A 12,326-nucleotide genomic window follows, 5' to 3' on the forward strand; every position below is an offset into this window, starting at 1 on the left:
GTTCATGCTAAAGATGAGATGGGCATAATAGATACCTGGCGAAATGTTTCTGCAGCGAAAATGTGTGACACCTTATATTTTCTGGATAGTAAAGCTTTACATCTGGCATGCAAATCTTAATTATCTTGTAATCCCCGAAAGAAGATTAATTTTTGCACACATATGAAGGCGAAAATAAAAAAAGGCGTGTAAATACATCTCATTTTATGTCCCAAATGAGCATATTTCTAAAGGGCATATTTGGCATTGTCCATGACGGAAGTGAAATTATTGTATTTCCATTTCTGTGGTCTTATGTGATCTCCAGTGTGTAGTTTATCTCTATTAGGTGTTGGAATCAGTAATCCAAGCTGTGAAGGGTTCAGCGTTTATCTGTAGGTCCCAAAAAAAACCAACTTTGATAAAACATTAGGGTGTGCTTAGCAACACTTACATATTTTTGTTGTGTAATTCAGGTTTCAATCTAGTAGCCAATAATAATATTGATTTACAAGTAAAAAGTAGACTCAAACTAATAGTGAAACAGTGGGTCATTGGTTCACTTTTGTTAGACCTAAGTACTTATATATTTGAATAAGCTCACTTGAAAGCCTCACGCTGTCATGCTTTTTAACCCCACCCACTACTTGTCAATCAAGTACCCAACCAATCACGACGCATTTGCCAGAAGGAATCATGTGAACAAGAGCTCCTGAGAGCATCGTGAAATTAAATAAACAGCTGTCACGGCAAAAAAAATGCTCTATTTTCATTTTCATTGACATATAATGCAAATACACTGTACACAAGATAACAAAGGTTTTCATGTGTACAGTTTTGGCCGGCGTCTACCCGGAAGTTCAGGCGGCTAGCTGAGTTAGCTCCGGTCTTCGCATTTGTCCATGTCTCTCTCTTATGGAGCCGTTTTGGCTTTATCAAATATAGCGGTTTATAATCTTTGATTGTAACAGACCTCACGTTGTCGTGTGGGGAACCCTGATGCTTTATTCACCAATACCGAATTCACAAAGCCGGCGTCTACCCGGATGGCCGGACCTAACGCCAAAACGGCCTTCGTCATCGCGTTCGTCCATCCCACACAAATGGAGCCGTTACGGCTTTGTCGGTTTGTTTTCTTGTGACAGCAAAGAAAAAAAGATTTTAAAAAAGAAGTCTGATATTATTGTTTTATCGTGGAATTTTCAAGGGTTCCCGCTAGTGTTAATATAACAGTACACTATTTATCAGCATTACAAAGCTATTACAATTCATATTGTGATATGGGGCATAATACTTCAGTCTTTTATGCATGCAATTAATATAAGAAAGTTGAAAATGATTTATACATTTGTATAATACATTTGTCTTTCCATGGCCCTGCAATAAATTGGGAGCTTTTCCATGGCATAGCCTGCCTCCCACCCGATGTCAGCTAGAATAGGCTGGAGCTTAAACCCGTGACCTAGATTCAGATAAGCGGCTTGAGATGAAGCAAATTTCGATCATCTCTTCTTCAAGAAAATGAATGAATGAATGAATTTGTATTTTCACTGAAAGACTGATGTTTCTCCATCATAATCTGATACTGACTGACATCAAGGCTTTATCTTGCAATGCTAAACAATATGATAAATTATACATGTTACTGCTGAAGAATGTAATTTCACACTTAATGTGTCCAAATCCCCTCTGTATTCTCCATGTCTACATGTTACTAAGTACAGTGGTACCTCTACTTACGAACATCTCTTCATATGAAATTTTCAAGTTACGAAACACCTCAACAGGAATATATTGCCTCTTGTTACGAAAAAAATTTCAGGATACAAAAGGTTAAAATAAAGTATGGGCTGCTACTCGAAGCTCCCAAAGTTTCCTGAATGCAAAATTCTTATAGCTGCTCTGCCATTGGCTATTATCTAGCATCCTGGCATCCCATTTGCTAAGAGGGACCTCGACCGTATGTGTCTATGTGTGTAGATACACTGCCTGGCCAAAAAAAATGTCACAACCCTCTCATATTTTGTTGGACTGCATTTAGTTTTGATTACAGCATGCATTAACTGGGATATTGTTTTGATGAGTTATTTCCATCCAGTGATGTGATATTTGTCCATATTTTTCATCAAGATCTTGCATTTATGATGATGGGGTCTGACCACTATGTAAATCCATCTCCAGCACTCAATGATATTCTTCTTTCAAAGAATCTCAACGAGTTTATGGTCTGGACTCTGTGGTGGCTAATCCATGTATGAAAATGATGTCTCGTGCTCCCTGAACCCCTCCCTCATAATTTTAGCCCAATCAATCTTGACATTGTCATCTTGGAATATGCCTGTTCAGGTCAGGTCTAGGTTCAGCAACAGTGTGTGTTCAAACAATGAGATCAGCTGATTACCTGAATATACTGAATGACCAGGTTATTCCATCAATGGATTATTTATTCTCCAAAGGCACGGGGAAATTCTTTGTTTTTTACGTTATGCACAACTCTCATTTATTGTGTAACAATCTAATTGTAACATGTATTTGTTACATGTTTTGATGTATTTTTATGCTTCATAAAACATTTATGTCTGAATTTTGGGGGGCTTGGAACGGATTAGGGCATTTGCATGGAAAACACATCTCTACTTACAAAATTTTCTAATTTCTTCCAGAACCAATTAATTTCGTAAGTAGAGGTACCACTGTATTTATGCAAGTGATTCTTTTACGCATTTTTTCAAGACCTATTTAATCTTTTACTGCTTCTAATTAGAGAAAGATAAATTTCAATTTGGAAAACATTTCTGCTAAATATGCATACACTTAATTTTTTATCTCTGTTTATTTTTTAGTAACAAACAAGTTCTCATAAACAAAGGGAAAAGTTTTTGATTTACTTTGCCTAACTTTCATGTACTTGTACAACATATTTACTCAAGGCTTATTGTTTGAAATTTATTGTAGCAACAAAGCACTTTGGTTTTTTCAAGTGGCCACCAAATGTAGGTGCTCTAGTGCTCTAAAAAGTGTGGTGATATAACATGGATTTCACATATAAACATAGTTCTATTAATGGAAATGCCATTTGATCATTCAAAGATTCAATGGCATCTTTTAATCACTGAAAGTATGTTTGATAGTTATATTAATGGTTTTAAAGTTAACATTCATAAAATCACAGAATCAGTGAGAAAAGGCATTGAGTGCTGAACATAAGGATAAAAGAAATAAAAAATGAATTTAATTTATTATTATTATTATTATTATTATTATTATTATTATTATTATTATTATTGTTGTTGTTGTTGTTGTTTTGTTTTGGGATGTGTTTGTGAGTATTTGTATGTCTCTGTAGCTCTGTGCAATGGCGACGCGCCCAGAGTTTGCCCCCACCACACACCCAATACCAGCTGGGATAGGCTCCAGCTCCCAGTGACCCGTGCAAGCGAAGGAAGCGGGTAGGAAGATGAAAAAATGTTTTGTTTTGGGGTTTTTTTTGGGGGGGGGGCGGTTTGGGGGCGTTGGTGTAAAGGTGATTTCTAGGCTATTGGTGAGATAAATACTTTGTGAAAGATACTTTTAATGAATGGAATGCTCTGTTTGTCCAAATATTAAAAAGCAAATAGCGGGCATTGGATTAGGTTAAATAACACTAAATAAAGCTAAATAAAGCTAAATAAGGTGGACATGGGTATTTGGGGGTGGGGGGGTGGGAGAGTGTAATGATTGTACCATTCAGGTTGAATGTGGTAAAATGCTCCTGCTTCAAGTGATTGTTTCAATTTCTGTAGTTATTTAGAAAACCCCAGTTGCCATTTATCTTGAAACCATAGGGGTGTCCTGCATGAATTCTTGTGTTAGCTGCAGTGGTGAAAAGTGAGTTCACTGATATTCAGTAGCCTTGCTTAACAGATAGTCTCACAAAAATAAAAAAATATTCAATGTTAACAAGAAAAATATTATCTCTATTTCTTTCCAAATATCATGCCTTATAATTAATTTTTAAAGGTCTTGTTGGTCCTGTCATATCTAGTTAAAAAAAAATATTGCAAGACCATATACATAATCATATAATATAATCAATAATAATACATAATAATTATTATAATAATCAATAATAATATAATATCATCAATAATAATTATAGTACTTAATTATATAATATATTGTATTATTCTTATTATTGTATATATATATATATATATATATTATATACATACTGTATATTATACTATAAATTATATAATATGATCTATCTATAATATATCTATAATCCATACATAATTTTCAACATTTCAAGTTTACATGCCAGGCCTTAGGCTCCGTGCAATATTATGTATTTATTTATTAAAGTTTATTTATAAGACTCATACTGTTAATAACACTTAAAACTGTCTATGTCTATCCTCACATGGTTTATATGTTTCCTAACACTATAGAAATAGCGATGCGAACAAATGCTGTGTACTCCGGTTACCAAGCAACGACATTTCATTACCAGATTCACTGTTCTGAGTCTCAATGACAATAAAAGGAAGTCTAAGTCTAAGTCTATATACAGTTTGTGTTTTTAGAAATTATCAAATAGAAAATCTATCTTATATCTCATATCATTTCCATGTACAAAACATCAGGTGATTGATTAATGTCACAATAAATAATATCTATTTTTTAGATATATTATCGGCAGGGCGAGTGCTGTCACACATTTTTTCAGCTCCACTGCCAGACCAAAATATTATGCAGTAGGAAGTCTCTTGAAATATCTCTACATATTGAGTTGGCACAGAATTTATTTATTTTTCCCAGACCTCCCCTGTGCTGCTTTCCCTAGGTCACACTTTTAAACTGTTCAACACTTTTTAAAAGTTTGCTGAAGTCATGAAATTCATACCACTCACAGCTGATCTTGGTGTTAAGTAGCAACCAGGATTATGAACTTGATTACAATGTATGTATTGTAAATTATTTGACATGCTATATTAGCATATGCAGGTGAGCCTCGCAGCGCAGCTTTTTGAATCTTGGCTCTTGAAGAATTTTATTTTTTATTACAAAGTAATAAAATTAGCAAAACTCTTAATGCTAATTTCATTGACATGGCACTGTACAAGTCAAATTACATAGGAGCCCACAAGGGACAAATACATAGTATCCGGGCGAGTTTATCCCTACTCTGGCTCTTGTCTCAACAGATTGGCTGCGAGCTGAATCCTGTTTGCCAAGAAACACTTTGCTCTACTGTACAAATTGTAATGTAATGCCTTGGCCAAATGTTTTTATGCCCTGATAGGCTTATAAAAGATTAATTATCACAAAAAATTGGCAACAATAGTACAAATTCCAAAATTATTTTGTAGGAATTAATTTAGCACACACATACATGCACAATGCACAGAGGCATTATGTTTTGCAATCAAAAGGTTTTGTTCTCTGAAGTCAAATCATCAGTTGCTCATAGTTGCAATTATGCAGCCAGAAACTTGACTTCCATCCTTCCGTGGATACAACACACTGCCTGCCTAAAGCCAATATCTCACGCTCATATTTTAATCAATAATCAGGATGGCATACAATTAGTAACTTGGAATGGTTGTGAGAACCACGTGACAGATCAATCGAGCAAGGAAGCGACACACTCATTGGGGTGATTCACAGCCCGACAGTTTGTCCCCGCTCAGCCTGAAACCATGCCGTCTATCTTCTTTATATGAAGCATTCAAGGCTGGAAATATGCATCTGTCAAACGTCCCCCATTACTCCGGCTGCCTGTCACACCTGGGGCAGCTCACAACCAACCAGAAGAAAAAAAGAAAAAAAAAGACGAAGTGCAGCTGTCAGCAGAGAACCCTCAGTGGACTGAAAGGGAACCAGCTTCCCCAATTTCTCTGATTCTAATTCCCAGAAAATGTGGATATTTTTGTGGGTCTCTGTCTGAGTGGTAGGTTAATGACAGAGGCTGTGCCTGGCATGAAGCTGAGGCAGCTTCTTTTTGCTCCAGATAACACGATCACATTATTTTCTATCAAGGTATGTTACACTAGACAGTCAATGTGTATCGTACGCAACACTTTGGTAGTGTTACACATCTTGTCTAACTGAAATTGTGCTATGTGTCATTAACATTTCCGAAACAGTTTTTTCATGATTAAACCAGGGGATTCCTTCTCAGCAGCGTGCACAGTGTTGTTCGTAGTTCTCACAAAAGGGCATGCCTGCTATAAAGCTGATGCACTGTGGCTCAGTAGTTGTAGGCTGTCGTTAAAATGAACAATTTTCAACATTTGTCTTTAAGACTTTAATGAGGCTGCTGTTTCTTTTCATATCACTATCTTACTACTCTCCAAAGTCCAAGAAAGCACAGCAGAACAATGTCAAACAAACAGCACCACTAAAGTGTTACGAGATGTAACAGAACTCTGCCCTGGTCTATTTTCAGACTTCATTTACATTCATCAGCGTGGTTAATATTTTCATTCTTCAACCACAAGCAAGAGGACATCAATCCCTGAGAAAATACAAGCTAAAGATGAATTTCTGAGATACCTTATCAGCAAAGACCACCTTTCAAATAAGCAATAACATTAGTCATAATGTAAAACATCTTCTTTGTATGTGCCTTTAAATTATTTAAAAGGCAAGAGCAAACAGTGGACAAACCCAAGATGAGACATGATTCAAGTGACACTAATGTGTTGCCCTGTTGAATTTAAAATTTTCATTATGTCGTAACAGGCTGAACAGCTTAAGGGCAATCTTAATATGTGCATCTCAGAAAATGAGACAAACATGAAAAAGGGCTATCCCTGTCACTTATGCACACTCACACATTCACTCACACTTCGAAAAAGTAACTATTTTAATTTTTAATCATCACTGAATACTAATCACTATATAATCTCTACAGTGAACTAGCATTTCCTGTACCACCCATCAGTGAGCTGAGACTAATGATCATCTTTCAAAGTTTCCAGTCCATTAAGAGTTAATGTACCATGCACACACATTTCAGTTTGAGTCAGTCAGTGAAGGAAATACATTCAAAAATAAAACCACACATTTACAGAGAGTTTGCAGTAGGGAAACTGCCCAGGATCCTTTATTCCTGCACCATAGAGACAAAAACACTCCCCAGCAGGTTTTCCTCACATTATATGAGGTCCCATCCAAACACTCAATAACTGTACCAAACAGACCATCCCTCAATTCGCCTTCACCGGATTTAGCCTTGGTTTAGTCCTGGGAGGATACCGGCTTCAGATCAATAGAGTCCACTCGTCAGCTGCTGTGAACCAACACCTGAGCTCATGAGTCTGCAACACTTATTTCACTTCCTACCGCCAGCTTAGATGAGTGAGAAACCATTTGTACCTGCCTTATTCCGCCACTTTATATTTCAAAGTGCATCTGCCTATTCCCATGTCTTTGTAAAAGTATGATACCTATCTTTGATTGTAAAGCTGTGTATGTGTCATCAGGCATATTTGAATAGAAGCCAAATTACAGAAGTTGATATTGACACAGTTTACCAACAATAAATACATTTATAAAACCATCTTTTAGTGTCTGACTAAGGTATGAAACAACTTAGCATCCCACTGTCTCTCTCTGAACACAATCAGCTCTTCATTTCAAATTCATCCTGGAACAGCTCAAAGAAAAACTACAAAATATAGAGAAATCAATTTGTGCATACTGAAGAGTGAGCAAGGTTGTCTGTCTTCAGTGCATAGTGAATAATGAATTTAAAAAAAAGGTCTTACCTGGTATTATGGTGAGGCTGATGCTGTCTGTAACAGATCCTTTCTGAGCCTGTGGGACGGAGTCAGAGAGAAGGAGAAAAAGGGGAAGAAGCAGAGAGAGAGAGGGGAGGAGGGCGAGGACCACAAGCGCAGATGCAGGGAATAGAATGAGAGAGGAGGTGCGAAAGTGTGTGTGGACGGTGAGAGAGGCACAGACAGAGAGGAGAGAGCAGTGACAGTTGTGCTCTCACAGAGCTCTGCCTCACACTGGAGGGGATGTACGTCTGTGGGAGGTGGTGCTTCTCAGTCAAATGACATCTACCTCACTCCTAAAAACCATTGGCTAAGAGGGATGATTTCCTAATAAGCCATCCCCGCTGTCTCCAAGTGAACACGCCTCCCCTGCTTCTCCACTGCTCATGCATATCCACATGTATGCACACACATACCTATATACTCAAAGATATGCAAAGATATTCTTTTAATGTGAAGCTTCCGAAGATTATCTTTGTCATGGCTGGGGTTTTTTTCTCTCTCTTCTTGACATTCTCTCACTGAGTACTTTCGTATGTCTGTCTTCTCTCAGGTTCTTTATTATATGTAGTCTATTTTTCATAATTGTTGCAGGAATTGTTTTCTTGAAATTCTAAATTGCATTACCTCCTGACTGTTCTTTCTTTGATTGGATATTTCCAGCCTTTCCAAAAGCCTTAGAGAACCACAAACAATCATTGGCTTTTCAATCTCCGTGCTGTATAATATTTCAACTACTCTTTAAAAGTATGTCATTTTCAAACTACCAATAAGGAATCTACTTCAGGAGCTTAATGCCAGTTATAGCATGGACCAGTCATCCCCATTTGAAGGCACTGGTCACTTTCAGCAATCTTGTAAGAATGATAAAAAATATATGAGTTTACAATATTGGCAATCATAAGATTTTTTTAACCATGATTAAGACAAATTAAACATTTTCTAGAAATCTATCCTATTATGCAAATTGCACTGTAATAATCAACCTATTTTCTGCACTGTTTTAATTTATTTTACTTCAGTTGGAGGTACAATTAATCAAAAGCTGGTTATGAATACAAATTAACGAAAATTTTCAAGTCTTGTCATTGACGAAAGTGAATAATTATCCAGTCAATGGTAAAAATGTGCTTTTTGACATTTTTTACTAAAAATAATGAGGCTTTGACTATGTGATGGATGGGGTGTATCGTGATAAAGGGGAGAAAACATTTCTGAAAATGGCATTATTTATGGCAATATTTATTATATTTTGTCACTATTTCCTGGTAATAAACTCTACTTTCTATGGAAGAGAGATAGACTTTCAAATAAATTTACTGTAAAGGTTAAACTAGAGTTGTTATTAATTCCACACAGTCCAACAGTAATAAACAAACCCCATCATTTCTCTGTCTATCACGTTTGAAATTGTTTACAGTATTTTTTTTGAGTGCCAGAATCACATGCTAATCTGGTAATAACAACATTTATACAGTAGCTCCAGACATTAATTAATTATCCACTAAATCTTGTGAATTCAGAATAAATACTATGGGTTGTCTGAAAACGATCTTACCTTCAAATCTCTCTGAAATCCTCCGAGGTAAAGTGTTCATGAAGATCCTCGGATCCTGGGTCATTTTGACCCGGTTTATCCGTGCTCTCCATCTCCTTCCTAGCTTCTCAGAAGTTATTCTAAAGAACGACAGGTCCATGTCTTTGTGTCTTCTTGCTGATCTGTTGACACAACCGTTCACCGCGCAGATAACCATGATAGTTTTGGAGTTAATCGCGTCTAGAATTGCATTGTTTCTTATGGCTGCTAAGCTAGTTTGGGCGCCAGTGACGTATGACGCCCACGTGACCACTGAACGCGGAAGCTGCTGCAGCGCAGATTTTAAGCTTTTTGACCAAACGGATGATGCTACACATATAACATTTATTTTTTCTTCTATTTTTCATAATGATGAATAACATATATGTCACTTAAAATTAACTTTACTGTCCCTTTAAGAGCTTCATAGCTGCACTAATATTTACCATGGCAACGGTGGTCCTTACAGATGTAGTGACCAGTAGCTCCTATTTATTTATTTGATTGTTTGTTTGTTTGTTTGTTTGTTTATTACCCCTCCTGAAAAGAAGTTAGTGCATCTGTCTGTTTGACAATTACAGTACTCAAACCTGCACAGTGTGCTGTCACCTCACAACAAAAAGGTTCCAGGTTCAATTCCTTTCTGTACAGAGTTTATATGTTCTCCCCGTGTCTGTATGGGCTCTCTTTGGATTCTCCGGCTTCCTCCCACCTCCAAAACCATGCAGCTGAGATGAAATAGTCTACACCAAATTGTCAATTGATGTAAGTGTGAGCATAAATGGTTGTCTATGTGTGGCCCTGCGATGAGCTGGCATGAGCTTTCAATCACTGCTAGTTTAGACAGGCTCCAGCAAATCTATGACCCGCAAGGTGAATAGCGGCCGTAGACAAGGTGATTGTGATTATATCATCGATGAAAAAATGGATAGATGAATGTTTTTTGTTGTTTTTTTTTACGGTGTTGCAGAAATAAGTAACGATGAAGATGGAAACACCCAACAGCTTTGAAGAGGGAGGTGCTAGGTTCCTATTGAAAATCCATCAGTTTGTGTTGTGGTAATTACTGCCCACAGCACCTTTCTACTGACCTCCCTGACAGAAGAAGATTCAGCATGGGAGATGTGCTCACCCAGCATAGACTACAGAATGCTGTTGGCTAATGTGAGAAACATAAATGTAGTGAATCAACCTGTAGTTACCAAATTTAAAAGGTTGGTAAGATTACAGTTGAGAGGGTGTAATAGAAATTTACACAAATTGAACTCTAACGGTGGAACTTTGTTCCAAGCTTATGGAATGAGGGGGAGGGCAAGTTGGTGTTTACAAAATTAAATGCAATGAAACTTAAAGAGCAAACTTTCTCAACTGCACATTTTTAATGTGAAAATGGTAAGCAGCTTATAATAATTTGCTTCTAGTTGTCACTTATAGATAAGAATATTGAAAAGAATTCCCTTCTTGCTTTTCTTTTATGATACTCATCAAATTCTACATTATATTAAATCACAGGTACATGTGCATTGTATGTGACATTTATTGTGCAGCAAGAAAGACAAATAAGTTGAGGCAGTAAAGCATAAATTAGCCAAGTATGCTCAAACCTTATCAAACCGTTTGGACACTCAAAAAAAGAGTTAAAATTAGTCCCCAGAAAAATGGCTCACAGTAAATGTTGACACTGAGAATTCAGCATGTGCACATGAGATGTGTTTGGTACATTTTAAGCCCCTTCAACTCTTTGAGGCGATAATAAGTCAGTGTTATGTTCTCACACATTCTCATCACAGCAATTTAATGACAAGTTCACAGTCACATCGGAAACTTCAACTGTCAGGACCATACACACATACTTGGGTTGTCACATCATTCCTGTAATCCTTTTCATCACTTCTGCGGCATTTCATGATATTTTGTTGTGGTCATTTTTAAATAGAAAGTAAGCTTTGGCTCGAAATCCTATCCACAACATATTTATCATCGGTATTGTTGTTTATTTGTTTTGCTTTCTTTTGTTTGCTTTTCACATCATCCCTAACAAATACACTAATAATTTAAACAGTGTTTGCAGTGTACGACAGATCACAAGTATGAGTCGAGAAGCTTAACACACAATGATGTAGGTGAAAAGCAGCACTGTTGTAGTGGCAAAGTGTTTGACAGATTGGGAAATGTTGCTCATAATATCACTGACCATAATTTAAATTGTATATTCCATCACATTAAGGTCTTGGTTATTAGCAGGATGCAGTTTGTCAAAAAATAGTGAGGGGAAGTTGTTTTTTTATCGTGAAAAAATAAAGCAATCAACAGGCTGATTTTTTTTTAGGTTAATGTACATCTTATTAGCCTTAAAACGGTTGAGCACTCATTGAGACAAGAAACATTTGCTGTTCTGTACCACCCACAATGTGGAAGATGGCAACCCTAACTTCCCATAGATCAAGATTTCACATCATGTCAAAATAACTGAGTAAATTTAAGACTAAGTGAACATTTTGCTCTGGTGTCTGACTTCATATAGCCTTTTCAACTTTCCTGTCGACACGTCATCTGTAGTGTTTCTTCCTTCTTTTATGCATAAATCTGTGGACTGCTGAGCAGGGAACAAACCCACCAAGTGCATGGGGACATTTATGAAAATTGAGACTGCCGACAGTTCGGGTCACGTTGAAAGTTATAGGATATGGGCTACCTTTGAGAAAACTCTTTCTATTTCACGTTTTTATTTTTATCAGACTCGGGCAAATTAGATGTAACTACAGGCTGTAATTGCAGGCTGGTTGAAAATGATTCATTCATATGTCATCACTAAAATATACATGGTTTTAGAGCTTCAGTCAGTCTCTGTTGCAGACTCAATATGTGAATGCAGTGAAATGGCTTTGACGTTGGAGTGCAGCCCTCTTATACAAAAGTACACCTCTAGTTGCTCTGAGCTCTGATCTTCTGTGAATGATAATTACATTTTTCATAGAAATGATTGGTCAGTAGGCGGTGCTTTA

At 36.8% G+C, this 12,326-nt stretch overlaps 1 protein-coding gene across 1 annotated transcript in view; it reads right to left on the reverse strand.

Moving 5' to 3' along the window:
- Positions 1-7,852, reverse strand: part of thsd7ba (thrombospondin, type I, domain containing 7Ba) — a 178,544-nt gene extending 170,692 nt beyond the window's left edge. The window contains exon 1 of the mRNA XM_068330228.1: positions 7,734-7,852. The gene's annotated coding sequence lies outside the window, so the exon portion shown is untranslated. The remainder of the gene's footprint in view (positions 1-7,733) is intronic.
- Positions 7,853-12,326: the final 4,474 nt, after the last annotated feature.

Source organism: Antennarius striatus, chromosome 12 (assembly GCF_040054535.1).
Source record: "Antennarius striatus isolate MH-2024 chromosome 12, ASM4005453v1, whole genome shotgun sequence".
Lineage (NCBI taxonomy): Eukaryota > Metazoa > Chordata > Actinopteri > Lophiiformes > Antennariidae > Antennarius > Antennarius striatus.